At 43.0% G+C, this 15,426-nt stretch overlaps 4 non-coding genes across 4 annotated transcripts; all 4 read left to right on the forward strand.

Moving 5' to 3' along the window:
• The first annotated feature begins 3,286 nt into the window (after positions 1-3,286).
• Positions 3,287-3,368, forward strand: TRNAS-AGA (transfer RNA serine (anticodon AGA)). The gene has a single exon. It is a non-coding gene; the product is annotated as a tRNA-Ser (tRNA).
• Positions 3,369-4,975: 1,607 nt separating this feature from the next.
• On the forward strand, positions 4,976-5,058 carry TRNAS-GGA (transfer RNA serine (anticodon GGA)). Its single transcript has one exon. It is a non-coding gene; the product is annotated as a tRNA-Ser (tRNA).
• A 2,039-nt stretch (positions 5,059-7,097) lies between these two features.
• TRNAS-AGA (transfer RNA serine (anticodon AGA)) lies at positions 7,098-7,179 on the forward strand. Its single transcript has one exon. It is a non-coding gene; the product is annotated as a tRNA-Ser (tRNA).
• Positions 7,180-11,678: 4,499 nt separating this feature from the next.
• TRNAS-AGA (transfer RNA serine (anticodon AGA)) lies at positions 11,679-11,760 on the forward strand. The gene has a single exon. It is a non-coding gene; the product is annotated as a tRNA-Ser (tRNA).
• The last annotated feature ends 3,666 nt before the right edge of the window (positions 11,761-15,426 follow it).

Below are 15,426 nucleotides of genomic sequence, written 5' to 3' on the forward strand. Positions count from 1 at the left end.
TTGATGTCAGAGGCGGTAGAGATGGGAGACCAGTCCAGATGATTGATGGCTGCTTGAAGACCATGCCAGTTGGCCTGAGTGAAATGCCAGACTCGTCGACGCTGAGGAGGCTCTCTGAGAATGGTCAGAGAGATGTCCACTTTGACAAGCACATGATCAGATGAGCCGATTGGAGCAGAAGAAGAGCAGCAGACATTTTCAGGGAAGTTTGTCATAACCAAATCCAGAAGAGAAGATGCTCCGTTGACTGAGATCCGGGTCGGGAAATTGACAGATTGTGTCAGTCCCAGTGAGTCGCAGAAGTCCTTTGCTGAAGAGCCATGGCTGGTGAGAGAGGTACCCACACCCAGCCAACTGGCATGGTGACAATTGAAATCACCACATATGAGGAAGAGAGAGTTGGGATGGGTAGATAGAAGTTGGTCCATATTATCAGACAGTGAGATGTAGATGGAGTCATCGCTGATTGGTGGACGGTACAACACACATATGAACAAAAGGTGGGAGCGAAGGGGAAGCCGTAGCCAAAGGTATTCCTGGGGGTGAGGTGGAGAGAGGGCAGTGGAGGGCGAGTGAGGAAGAGAGTTTTTTATAAAGATAGCAACCCCACCTCCAGGACGAGGCTCAGGTCTATCATACCGGAGGAGGGAGTAACCTGGGAGAGATACCAAGGCATCAGAGACATCATGAAGGAGGAAAGTTTCTGTTAAGCAGATCACATCTGGTTTGTCAGAAGCAACCTGTATGGAGAGGTCAGTCAAGTTTGAGCGAAGGCCCCGGATGTTTGAGGTCCATACCGTTAATGAAGAGGAAGGGGGAGCATCGGGTCCAGAACAGGGGGGGGGAGGGGTAGGGTAAGATGTGGAAGAGGAGGAAGAGGTAGGGAGAGCTGTTGAAGGTGTGTCAGAGATTTCAGAATAGCTTGGAGAAAGGGAAGAATGGGGCAGACAAAAGGTTTGATGGAGATTGGGTGAGGCACAGTGAGGTGTTATTTGAGGAGGGGGAAGAGCAAGGCAGGAGGTTTGGGGAGATGAAGGTGAAAGTTGGAAGGAGGAAGAAGCAGGGAGGATGCTTTGAGGAGGAGGGGTGAGAGGGGAGTCTAGGAGGGGAGGAGCGAGGGAGAGTCTCGGAGGGGAGGGGTGTGGGGGGAGTTTAGGAGGGAGGGGAGGGAAGGGGCAAGGGGGGAGATTTGAAAGGGATGGGTGATGGGGAGGATTTGGAGGGGAGGGGTGAGATTGGATTTTGAAAAGTGTACGATTCATGGGAAACGAACATTTTTTGCAAAATGAGTTTGAGACCTTCGAGTCAAAAATACGTTTGAGGACACTGGAGGAGGGATGGAGTTCTGGATAGTTTAGGGAATGTAGAAAGGAGGAACTGTAAGAGATGGTATTATAGATATTTTTTGGAATGAATAGATTTGGTGAGCAAGACGAAAGCATCCTTTTGTAGGCAAAGAAGAAAAGGGTGTTATAATATATGAGAGAAAATAGTTGTTCAGGGGAGAGATTATACATTTCTAACCGCGTGATCGCGAATGAAGAACGAACGAACAAATAAGAACAACAAATAAACGAATAAGACCTGGGAAGGAAATATTTTTTTGGGTTTTTTTTTTTTTTTTTTTTTGTGAGTACAGATATTAAACAAGGAGGACGGGGTGAACGACTGGTACGAAACAGAGAACGAAAATTATTTCAGCGCATTCGACGAATCGCTGAGAGAAAAACAAACCACAAGGTCTGAGACGGTACGGTAGTCTAAGCCTACGAGTACTAGGCCGCAGAATACTCGATACCATTAACCGACGATTGTGTATACATGAACGAAAAATTAGCACCGAAAATTTTCCAAAAGATACGCTGTAGGTACATACACCGAAGGATAGATACAGTCTCGACAAAAACACAATTGAGAATTATCACTTAACTTCGAAAGCGTGAGCGCATGGACAGCTTCGAAAAGACGTGACATCCAATCTTTCAGATCATTTGAAGATCATTTGCACATCACGGCACTGAATTCGACCATAAATTATTTTGAGGTCATCATTGACCAAAATGTCAACAAAGTCCAAAGGTCAACAACTTCAGTGGAATTTCTAAATCCTCAATTTTCATCTGATTGTTTTGAAATTTGAAGAGCATTTCCATTTCCTGTCACTGATTTCATCCACCAACTATTTTTTATTGTCAACATTGATCAAAACGTCAACAATGTCCAAAGGTCAACAACTCCAGTGGAATTTCTAAATCCTCACTTTTCATTCGATTGTCTTGAAATTTGAAGAGGATTTGAGGATCACGGCACTGAATTCGACCACCAATAATGATTTTTTAAAAGTCAACATTGACCAAAAAGTCAACACAGGCCAAAGGTAAACAACTTCAGTGGAATTTCCAAAATCCTCAATTGTCATCCGATTGACTTAACATTTGAAGATCATTTGCACATCATGTCACTGAATTCGACCATGAATTATTTTGATGTCATCATTGACCAAAAAGTCAACAAAGGCCAAAGATCAGCAACTTCATTGGAATTTCTAAAATCCTTAATTTTCATCCCATTGTCTTGAAAGTTGAAGAGGATTTGCATGTCCTGTCACTGAATTCGACCACCAATAATAATTTTTAAAGTCAAATTTATTGTCTGGATTTATTGTCTGCATTATGTGTTTGTTTCTGAACAGTATATTTCAAAAAGTTGTGGATGGATTCGGATGAAATTTGGTGGAGAGGTTGTGTCCGTGACAAGGACGAAATTATTAGATATTCGTGAAGATCCGGATCCAAATCTGGATCCGAGAATTTTTTTCATTGATTCTTCACCATTGAAAGACAGGGCAAAAAAGACGATCTATGGCACGATATCTCAAAAATATGTGGAGGAATTGTGACTGAACTCTGTGGATGAGTTGGTTCAGTGAGAAGAACAAGGCGATTTGATTTTGGTTCATGTCCGGATCCAGATCTGACCAATCAGTGGGATACAAAACACAAACGGTTCAGCCCGGCAGAATTTACCATTCAATCAAGAAAGGAAGCAGAATTTACCATTTAACAAACGTTTGATGTGGCTTAAGAGTTCAAACTGCTGACATCCCAGACTCAGAGAAGACTCTCGAAACATTACACCTCCGAGGTTGTTTATGAATAAATTGAATCAAAGTTTTTTTTCTCCAGCATCGTGATTCGAACAACATGTTGATATCAAGAAGTACGCGGTTCTGCATTTTTAATACGTACAACTAATCCAGGCTCATGTTATCAAGTTATCACCAGTTGTAGTCGTGGCCGAGTGGTTAAGGCGATGGACTAGAAATCCATTGGGGTCTCCCCGCGCAGGTTCAAATCCTGCCGACTACGATGTCTTTTTTATATACAGTATCTGCTTTCTAAACACGTGATGCAGTTTGTGCCGGACTGTATTTATTGTGCTGTGCATGTTTGAGCCAAGTTTGTGTATTTGTTCTGATTTTCTGGCCACAGTTTTTGACCCACAGGTCTCATTGCCATGAAGACTGTTTTCTCCCCCAGGGTGGTTTTGCTCTCTGTTCTGTTCTGAGGTTTGTCATGAGGACGATCCCTTTTGATTTTGAGGTCAAAAGGTCAAAATAATCAACAGCGTTGTCAAATTTCGAAAATCCTTAATTGTCATCTGATTGACTTGACATTTGAAGAGCATTTGCGGATCACGTCACTGAATTCGACCACCAATTATTTTTAGAGGTCATCATTGATCAAAAAGTCAACAAAGTTCAAAGGTCAACAACTTCCGTGGAATTTCTAAATCCTCAATTTTCATCCGATTGTTTTGAAATTTGAAGAGCATTTCCATGTCCTGTCACTGATTTCATCCACCAACTATTTTTATTGTCAACATTGATCAAAACGTCAGCAATGTCCAAAGGTCAACAACTTCAGTGGAATTTCTAAATCCTCACTTTTCATCCGATTGTCTTGAAATTTGAAGAGGATTTGAGGATCATGGCACTGAATTCGACCACCCATAATGATTTTTTTTTGAAGTTAACATTGACCAAAAAGTCAACACAGGCTAAAGCAAAACAACTTCAGTGGAATTTCCAAAATCCTCAATTGTCATCCGATTGACTTAACATTTGAAGATCATTTGCACATCACGTCACTGAATTCGACCATTAATTATTTTGAGGTCATCGTTGACCAAAAAGTCAACAAAGGCCAAAGATCAGCAACTTCAGTGGAATTTCTAAAATCCTCAGTTTTCATCCCATTCTCTTGAAAGTTGAAGAGGATTTGCATGGCCTGTCACTGAATTCGACCACCAATAATAATTTTTAAAGTCAAATTTATTGTCTGGATTTATTGTCTGCATTATGTGTTCGTTTCTGAACAGTATATTTCAAAAAGTTGTGGATGGATTCGGATGAAATTTGGTGGAGAGGTTGTGTCCGTGACAAGGACGAAATTATTAGAGATTCGTGAAGATCCAGATCCAAATTCGGATCCGAGAATTTTTTTCATTGATTCTTCACCATTGAAAGACAGGGCAAAAAACACGATCTATGGCACGATATCTCAAAAATATGTGGAGGAATTGTGACTGAACTCTGTGAATGAGTTGGTTCAGTGAGAAGAACAAGGCGATTTGATTTTGGTTCATGTCCGGATCCAGATCCGACCAATCAGTGGGATACAAAACACAAACGGTTTCAGCCCGGCAGAATTTACCATTCAATCAAGAAAGGAAGCAGAATTTACCATTTAACAAATGTTTGATGTGGCTTAAGAGTTCAAACTGCTGACATCCCAGACTCAGAGAAGACTCTCGAAACATTACACCTCCGAGGTTGTTTATGAATAAATTGAATCAAAGTTTTTTTTCTCCAGCATCGTGATTCGAACAACATGTTGATATCAAGAAGTACGCGGTTCTGCATTTTTAATACGTACAACTAATCCAGGCTCATGTTATGCAGTTATCACCAATTGTAGTCATGGTCGAGTGGTTAAGGCGATGGACTAGAAATCCATTGGGGTCTCCTCCACGCAGGTTCAAATCCTGCCGACTACGATGTCTTTTTTATATACAGTATCTGCTTTCTGAACACATGATACAATTTGTGCCGGACTGTATTTATTGTGCTGTGCATGTTTGAGCCAAGTTTGTGTATTTGTTCTGATTTTCTGGCCACTGTTTTTGACCCACAGGTCTCAAATTTGCGATGAAGACTGTTTCTCCCCGAGGGTGGTTTTGCTCTCTGATCTGGTCTGAGGTTTGTCATGAGGAAGATCCCTTTTGATTTTGAGGTCAAAAGGTCAAAATTATCAACAGCTTTGTCAAATTTCGAAAATCCTTAATTGTCATCCGATTGACTTGACATTTGAAGAGCATTTGCAGATCACGTCTCTGAATTCGACCACCAATTATTCTTTGAGGTCATCATTGATCAAAAAGTCAACAAAGTCCAAAGGTCAACAACTTCAGTGGAATTTCTAAATCCTCAATTTTCATCTGATTGTTTTGAAATTTGAAGAGCATTTCCATTTCCTGTCACTGATTTCATCCACCAACTATTTTTTATTGTCAACATTGATCAAAACGTCAACAATGTCCAAAGGTCAACAACTCCAGTGGAATTTCTAAATCCTCACTTTTCATCCGATTGACTTGACATTTGAAGAGCATTTGCGGATCACGTCACTGAATTCGACCACCAATTATTTTTAGTGGTTATCATTGATCAAAAAGTCAACAAAGTCCAAAGGTCAACAACTTCAGTGGAATTTCTAAATCCTCACTTTTCATCCGATTGACTTGACATTTGAAGAGCATTTGCGGATCACGTCACTGAATTCGACCACCAATTATTTTTAGTGGTCAACATTGATCAAAACGTCAGCAATGTCCAAAGTCAACAACTTCAGTGGAATTTCTAAATCCTCACTTTTCATCCGATTGACTTAACATTTGAAGATCATTTGCACATCACGTCACTGAATTCGACCATGAATTATTTTGAGGTCATCATTGATCAAAAAGTCAACAAAGGCCAAAGGTCAGCAACTTCAGTGGAATTTCTAAATCCTCAATTTTCATCCGATTGTTTTGAAATTTGAAGAGCATTTCCATTTCCTGTCACTGATTTCATCCACCAACTATTTTTAGTGGTCAACATTGATCAAAACGTCAGCAATGTCCAAAGTCAACAACTTCAGTGGAATTTCTAAATCCTCACTTTTCATCCGATTGACTTAACATTTGAAGATCATTTGCACATCACGTCACTGAATTCGACCATTAATTATTTTGAGGTCATCATTGACCAAAAAGTCAACAAAGTCCAAAGATCAGCAACTTCATTGGAATTTCTAAAATCCTCAATTTTCATCCCATTGTCTTGAAAGTTGAAGAGGATTTGCATGTCCTGTCACTGAATTCGACCACCAATAATAATTTTTAAAGTCAAATTTATTGTCTGGATTTATTGTCTGCATTATGTGTTTGTTTCTGAACAGTATATTTCAAAAAGTTGTGGATGGATTCGGATGAAATTTGGTGGAGAGGTTGTGTCCGTGACAAGGACGAAATTATTAGATAATTGTGAAGATCCGGATCCAAATGTGGATCGGAGAATTTTTTTCATTGATTCTTCACCATTGAAAGACACGGCAAAAAAGACGATCGATGGCACAATATCTCAAAAAGATGTGGAGGAATTGTGACTGAACTCTGTGGATGAGATGGTTCAGTGAGAAGAACAAGGCGATTTGATTTTGGTTCATGTCCGGATCCAGATCCGACCAATCAGTGGGATACAAAACACAAACGGTTCAGCCCGGCACAATTTACCATTCAATCAAGAAAGGAAGCAGAATTTACCATTTAACAAATGTTTGATGTGGCTTAAGAGTTCAAACTGCTGACATCCCAGTCTCAGAGAAGACTCTCGAAACATAACACCTCCGAGGTTGTTTATGAATAAATTGAATCAAAGTTTTTTTTCTCCAGCATCGTGATTCGAACAACACGTTGATATCAAGAAGTACGCGGTTCTGCCTTTTTAATACGTACAACTAATCCAGGCTCATGTTATCCAGTTATCACCAGTTGTAGTCGTGGCCGAGTGGTTAAGGCGATGGACTGGAAATACATTGGGGTCTCCCTGCGCAGGTTCGAATCCTGTCGCCTACGATGTCTTTTTTATATACAGTATCTGCTTTCTGAACACATGATGCAGTTTGTGCTGGACTGTATTTATTGTGCTGTGCATGTTTGACCCAAGTTTGTGTATTTGTTCTGATAATCTGGCCACAGTTTTTGACCCACAGGTCTCAAATTTGCGATGAAGACTGTTTTCTCCCCCAGGGTGTTTTGCTCTCTGATCTGGTCTGAGGTTTGTCATGAGGAAGATCCCTTTTGATTTTGAGGTCAAAAGGTCAAAATAATCAACAGCTTTGTCAAATTTCGAAAAAAACTTAATTGTCATCCGATTGACTTAACATTTGAAGATCATTTGCACATCACGGCACTGAATTCAACCATGAATTATTTTGAGGTCATCATTGACCAAAAAGTCAACAAAGGCCAAAGATCAGCAACTTCAGTGGAATTTCTAAATCCTCAATTTTCATCCGATTGTCTTGAAATTTGAAGAGGCTTTGAGGATCACGGCACTGAATTCGACCACCAATAATGATTTTTTAAAAGTCAACATTGACCAAAAAGTCAACACAGGCTAAAGCTAAACAACTTCAGTAGAATTTCCAAAATCCTCAATTGTCATCCGATTGACTTAACATTTGAAGATCATTTGCACATCACGGCACTGAATTCAACCATTAATTATTTTGAGGTCATCATTGACCAAAAAGTCAACAAAGGCCAAAGATCAGCAACTTCAGTGGAATTTCTAAAATCCTCAATTTTCATCCCATTGTCTTGAAAGTTGAAGAGGATTTGCATGTCCTGTCACTCAATTCGACCACCAATAATAATTTTTAAAGTCAAATTTATTGTCTGGATTTATTGTCTGCATTATGTGTTTGTTTCTGAACAGTATATTTCAAAAAGTTGTGGATGGATTCGGATGAAATTTGGTGGAGAGGTTGTGTCCTTGACAAGGACGAAATTATGAGACATCGGTGAAGATCCGGATCCAAATAGAGATTCGAGAATTCTTTTCAGTGATTCTTCACTATTGAAAGACAGGGCAAAAAAGACTATCTATGGCACGATATCTCAAAAATATGTGGAGGAATTGTGACTGAACTCTGTGGATGAGTTGGTTCAGTGACAAGAACAAGGCGATTTGATTTTGGTTCATGTCCGGATCCAGATCCGACCAATCAGTGGGATACAAAACACAAACGGTTCAGCCCGGCAGAATTTACCATTCAATCAAGAAAGGAAGCAGAATTTACCATTTAACAAATGTTTGATGTGGCTTAAGAGTTCAAACTGCTGACATCCCTGACTCAGAGAAGACTCTCTAAACATTACACCTCCGAGGTTGTTTATGAATAAATTGAATCAAAGTTTTTTTTTCTCCAGCATCGTGATTCGAACAACACGTTTATATCAAGAAGTATGCGGTTCTGCATTTTTAATACGGACAACTAATCCAGGCTCATGTTATCCAGTAGGGTGGAGTGAAAATAGCCCCCAAAAAATTCTTTTTGAATTTTAACTCGCTAGATATGCCAAAAGGTGCCATTACATCTATAGACCACTGTGTTAAAATTGTATTAAAATTGAACAATATTTTGATCTCCCTCAGTAACTTTTTATTTTACTATACTATGCAACATAGTAAAACAGCTCATAGATGCATTCAAATCATAGGTCTATTATAGTTTGTCTCAGAATGTTACAGTCACACAGTTACAATGTGAAGTGTGTGAAGTCGCGCTTCGATTCAAACGATGGCATCATCTGTCGCGAGGTGACACGGGCACGGATGAAGCCGTCTCGCCTTTTCTTGCCACACACAGCTTGAGCGGCCTCGGTCACGAGTTTCACAGTCCTTTCCACAGCCTGTGTGTGGCAAGGGAATTTAGGGAAGAGGACAGTTGGGGTGACATCCATCGTGATAAGTTCCTTCAGCTCAGGGTCTGACATGCCTCGGATCACGGGAGGCTCCGAGATGGCGCACGCTCCCCAGTCAATTAGGTCGAAGTACTCCACTGCTTCAAAGTTGAGTTTAGCGGGGACCTTGAACCGTCGTATCTGTCCAGTAGGCTGTCTGTCTGTTGCTCTGGCTTTCATCACTCGCCGCAAGCCCCATTCTCGTATTTGAGGTCGATGGTCAGTTATCATGGCCAGGAGTATATTTTCCGGATGTGCAAAGTACGCTTTGCGGTGCATAACAGGGTCAACGATCTTCTTGTGTTTAGCGCTAAGGTATCGTGACTTGACGATCATCTGGTGGATGTGCCTGGCTCCATCTTTGCATGACGAGTGGACTTTGATGGAAAACCACATTGGAGCATACACTCGAATGATATATGTCACCATGGTTTTCAACTTCTCGGGTGGTGTCTTGACACTGACGTACAGTCGGAGTATTCTATTAGCTGTTGTAAGCCACTGAGAGTGATTCAGGCATCCAGGGTTTCGTAGGGCCAGATCGACGCTGCATTCACCTTCGCTAATGCCATTGCACATTTCCAAGAGATATCGCTGGTCTGTACTCCAGTCTCTCGGGTCCACATTCGGCAATGCCTGACTCAGTTTCACTGGCGTAAACGATGTTACAGGCTGTTCGTTACACGTTGATAGACGTTTTCCAATGGGTCCTGAGAATCCACGCAGGCCTGTAGTTGTGCCGTCGAGTTCCTCGAACAGATGCCGCAGCGGAAGTTCATTGGCATGAAGAAGACATACCAGCCACTGCAGTGGACGATTGAAGGTTTCTTCCAGTTGTCGTATAACACCTCCTGTATGTCCTGTATTCACGTTAGTGCCGTCACACCCGACTACATTGATGTCCTCTGTCTTCACATTCCGTTCCTTCAGACTAGTGACTAAAGACTCTGCAATGCTTTTGCTGGATCCTGATGATGGAGTTGTGTGGCTGAAGTACGATGAACCGGGTTCTGCGATGATGCTGACGTGTTCTTCTTTGACTGTTGTTCGGTGATTCTTGTTGTCAGTGCCGTGAACCTGAGTCATGGTGTTATCCTTCCTGCCATCAAATTATAGTCCCTCTATGACGGTGCAGACATCACTTTGAAGTTCTTCTCGAGTTTTGCTACGTTCTCTGCGGATCTTGCTGCGATCAATTATTTTAGAACGGTCTTTTGGTGAAACTACGCCGAGATCGTGCAGAACTGATGTAGCTAATATAGCAGCTGATCTGTCAGAGATGCCAGTTCAGTCGCAGGCTTTAGCGAGCGAAGGTAGTGAGATCGTCATTTGTTGCTGTTGTCGAACCAGTTTTGGTGTGCTCTGGAGATTAACTGATTCAGAAATATACTCATCGTCAGTCGCGCTATCCACGTAATCTTCTTCGCTTTCGTCATATGAAGAAGCAATCTGACTTTTGGCATCTTCGTAGTGAGTTTTCATTCGTTTGAGATTGGTCTCTTCTCTTTCCTCTTCAATCTTGATGTCTCTTCTTGATCTATTCCGCCAATTACCATGTTCCTCGGTCCTCTCTGGTCTTGAAGGAATTCTCGCTCTTTTTGCGGCACTTTATGTTCTTTCAAGCAGTTACAGTTAGACACCATGTCAGAACATTTACATTTGCTAAGATCAAACAGATTGTTAGATTTGTCGAGAAAGTCTGTGAGTCGTTGTTTGTAGGTGGCTTGATCCTTTCTTCCCTTGTAGACTTTTAGGACTGAATTGTACTCGTCATGGAAAGATCTGAGTTTTTCAATCGCTTGCACGTGCGATACCGTTGGAAGAGAGGCCGTTTCCCATACCTCTTGAATTTCATAGCACAGTTTGTGAGATATGTCACCAAATGAAGGGTATTTGCCATTCTCCGTCCTAAGCTGTTGCCGAGATTAAAGGTATCCTTTCATGACATCAGCGTACATTGGGAGAACGTTAGTTTGGATGTTTCGTGGAGCTCCAAATATCACGCATGTAACCTGATCTCTTGTGACCGCCATCGTTCTGAATACAAACAAAAACAACTTATTACAGGCTTAACTTAGGGTTCCCCAGACAGACAGACAAACAGCACAAACAACACGAACGAACTCACACGAATTGAAGGGGGGTGGCAGGAGTGCAGCAATCGCCCAAGTGCAGCAAATCGTCTCATCTGGCATAAATAGTCCCAGCCAGTGCTAATATAAACGGGGTGCGTATCACTACGCAGCTCACCAAACCACCCCCGTCGGTGACGCTCCTCAGCCCTGGTTGGCTGGCTGAGGGCTTTGTGGCCACGCCTTTGATGACGCGGGGGTGGGCCACACCCTGTTCTGGTGCCCCCCTTCTTCTCCAAGTCACCTCGTGGTCAATGGCAGATCAAAGCATGTATCACGAAATGCGACACATGTCGAAATGCGATAATATGCCAAAATTTCAATCAGATTGAGGGCGATGAAGGAGTGGTCAGAAATAATTATAATTTTGCAGGATTGTTTCTATGGTCATTTGGCACATTTCCCATATACTAGCTTATAAAAAATTTTAAAATTTTATTTTTACTCCACCCTATTATCCAGTTGTCACCAGTTGTAGTCGTGGCCGAGTGGTTAAGGCAATGGACGAGAAATCCATTGGGGTCTCCCTGCGCAGGTTCGAATCCTGTTGACTACGATGTCTTTTTTATATACAGTATCTGCTTTCTGAACACATGATGCAGTTTGTGCCGGACTGTATTTATTGTGCTGTGCATGTTTGAGCCAAGTTTGTGTATTTGTTCTGATTTTCTGGCCACAGTTTTTGACCCACAGGTCTCAAATTTGCCATGTAGGCTGTTTTCTCCCCTAGGGTGGTTTTGCTCTCTGATCTGGTCTGAGGGTTGTCATGAGGAAGATCCCTTTTGATTTTGAGGTCAAAAGGTCAAAATAATCAACAGCTTTGTCAAATTTCGAAAATCCTCAATTGTCATCTGATTGACCTGAAATTTGAAGAGCATTTCCATGTCCTGTCACTGATTTCACCCACCAATTATTTTTGAGGTCATCATTGACCAAAAAGTCAACATAGGCCAAAGGTCAACAACTTCAGTGGAATTTCTAAATCCTCAATTTTCATCCGATTATTTTGAAATTTGAAGAGTATTTCAGGATCACGACACTGAATTCGACCACCAATTATTTTGAGGTTATCATTGACCAAAAAGTCAACATAGGCCAAAGGTCAACAACCTCAGTGGAATTTCCAAAATCCTCAATTTTCATCCGATTGTTTTGAAATTTGAAGAGGATTTCAATGTCCTGTCACTGATTTCACCCACCAATTATTTTTAAGGTCAAATTTATTGTCTGGATTTCACAAGTATCCTGCTCTGCGCGACGTATTTCTTGATTATGTGTTTGTTTCTGAACAGCATATATCAAAAGGTTATGGACGGATTCGGATGAAATTTGGTGGAGAGGTTGTGTACGTGACAAGGACTAAATTATTAGATATTGGTGAAGATCCGGATCCAAATCTAGATCCGAGAATTTTTTTCAGTGACCCTTCACCATTGAAAGATCGGGCAAAAAAAACGATACATGGCACGATATCTCAAAAATATGTGGAGGAATTGTGACTGAACTCTGTGGATGAGTTGGTTCAGTGAGAAGAACAAGGCGATTTGATTTTGGTTCATGTCTGGATCCAGATCTGACCAATCAGTGGGATACAAAACATAAACTGTTCAGCCCGGCAGAATTTACCATTCAATCATCAAGAAAGAGAGCAGAATTCACCATTTTCCAAATGTTTTACCTTTAGGAGTCGCGGAAGGCGAGAGAACGAGGCCATTCGTAGGGTTCGAAGTTGGTTTATTCAAACAGCAAGATCCAGCACACTAAAAGCGAACGGAAGTCGGCACGCTTATATAAAGCCAAAAGCCCTCTTCCGAGGGCGTGGCTCCGGCAACCGCGCGTGCGTCACGTCAACACAACCAAAAGTCCAACAGGCCCGTGCGCGTGTATTATGCCCAAATAAGGTAATGGTTACCTGCACATAAGGTAACCACCACATACCAATAATTTACTTTTACCATTTGCCATATATTTACTTTTCCCTTTTTGCCAGAATTTACCATTTTACAAATAAATTTACCATTTTACAAATAATTTACCACTCACCACATGCAAAGCTTTCATCCGCAGCTCAATGGAATACTTCTCTCCCGTATGGGCTGTTGCTCCTGCCTCACACCTCGCTCGGCTTCACACTGTTGAAACCAAAGCTTTCGGAATCCTTGGAATCTCCCGCGATGACGCTATCTCCGAGGGCCTTTCACTCACTCACCGCAGGCAGGTTGGTGGTCTTTCTGTCTTCTACCGACTCCTCTCCGGCCTAGCTCCCCCAGCTCTCTCTGTCCCCCTAATATTCCTACAGGTCGCACAAGATCTGCCTGCAACCCTCTTATGGTTAAACTGCCAAAAATCAAGACTCTCTGCTCACCTTCACTCCTTCATTCCTCTTTTCTCCCATATCTGGAACAAATCCCTCACTCTCTTCAATGCACCTCCTCCCTCCAGGTCTTTAAAACAGCTGTTGATCACCATCTCTTATCTTTCCCCATCCAAAACCTTGATCTTTTATACCCCTGCTAATTCACCCCAGATCCACATCTTTCAATCATCGACTTCATTCCTGAAATTCCTTGTAGTGTCAATTTGTTTTGTACCGTGTACCCCTTCCCTCCCCCTTACCCCCCCCCCCACCCACCCCCCAGTCCTTTCCCTTACCCCCCCCCACCCACCCCCCAGTCCTTTCCCTTTGAACAGATCTCCCGATGTCCCTGTTCTCGACTGTTGTGCTTGTGTGCTTCCCTCTCTCTCCCCATCTTGTCTCCCCCTCCGTTTATTGTTTTACGTGTCCGTTTTTGTTTCGTATATGCGAATATGTGTTTGATGTGCTTGCTCTTAAATGAGCCTCGATCTTGTATACAAAAAATAAAAAGTTTGTTGTGGCTTTGAGTTCAAACTGCTGACATCCCAGACTCAGAGAAGAACTCTCGAAACATAACGAAACATTACTCTCGAAACATACGATGTTTTTTTTATATACACGTATCTATATATATAAAACACAGTTTGTGTGTGTGTGTGTGTGTGTGTGTGTGTGTTTGTGTGTGTGTGTGTAATGTTACCGATAGACTCCTAAACGGAGAAGCTTACGTGCTTGATATTTGGCATAGACATGGCCATTGAGCCTGGGACGAACATGGCCGAACTCAAAATATTTGACGATCCATATTTTTTATTCATATTTACCTCAGCGCATTTCAGCGAAGTACCCGCTAATCTCAGCCGGTTCCAGAGCAGCTCGCTGATTCGCTCAGAGCGATCACGTGATGTTCCATTCCCGCCGCCAGACTGATTCGCTCAGAGCGATCACGTGATGTTCCATCCCGTCACACGTCACACGTTTTTTCACCTTTTATGCGATCGTGTTTTGTATCGATTTTGTGCGATATGAATTAAATGTCTTTGAAACAGCTGTGAAACCTCTTTCCACAACCCTTCCGTAACCGATTGGAGCAGTTTATTGCCGCACAAAACGAGATCCGCGAAGCGAGTTGGTCGAGTCGTGCTGACCAAGATGGCGACACGGCGGCTTCACTTTTCACGGAGTATGAGCGTTCTATATATTTTCAATTCAGTGCGCCCGTGATTTGTGGCACAGACATGACCATTGGGCCTTCATGGTGTAATTTGTGCGAGGCTTTTGTCCGAGTGAGCTTGAGTCGAGAGGGCGAATGTACGGGTTGGGAATGTACGGGTATCCCTTCCCCTGCCCGGCAACGCCGGTACTGGAGGACGTCACAGGATCGGTGAGTCTCCAAAATCCGCTTCGTGCTGTTGCGAATATGCAGGACTATGTCCGATTGTTGTGCTGCTCTCCGACCATGAGAACTGCAACGTCATTGTTGACTGGCCATCCCCTTGCCTCCCCCTTCCCCTCCCCACTCCCTTCCCCCTCCACCCTACCCCTCCCCTCCTCCCCACCCCCTCCCCACTTCCCCTCCCCACTTCCCCTCCCCCTCCCCACTTCCCCTCCCCCCCTCCCCACATCCCCTCCCCCCTCCCACCCCCTCCCCACATCCCCTCCCCCCTCCCCCCATCCCCTCCCCCCCTCCGGCCTCTTCCCCCCTCCCCTCCCCTCCTCCCTCCTCCCCCCTCCCCTCCCTCCTCCCTCCTCCCCTCCCTCCTCCCTCCTCCCACCCCCTCCCATCCCTCACCCTCCCCTCCCACCCCCTCCCATCCCTCACCCTCCCCTTCCCCCCCTCTTCTCCCCTCTTCTCCCCTCTCCCCC

Source organism: Myxine glutinosa, chromosome 4 (genome assembly GCF_964187855.1).
Source record: "Myxine glutinosa chromosome 4, kmMyxGlut1.1, whole genome shotgun sequence".
Lineage (NCBI taxonomy): Eukaryota > Metazoa > Chordata > Myxini > Myxiniformes > Myxinidae > Myxine > Myxine glutinosa.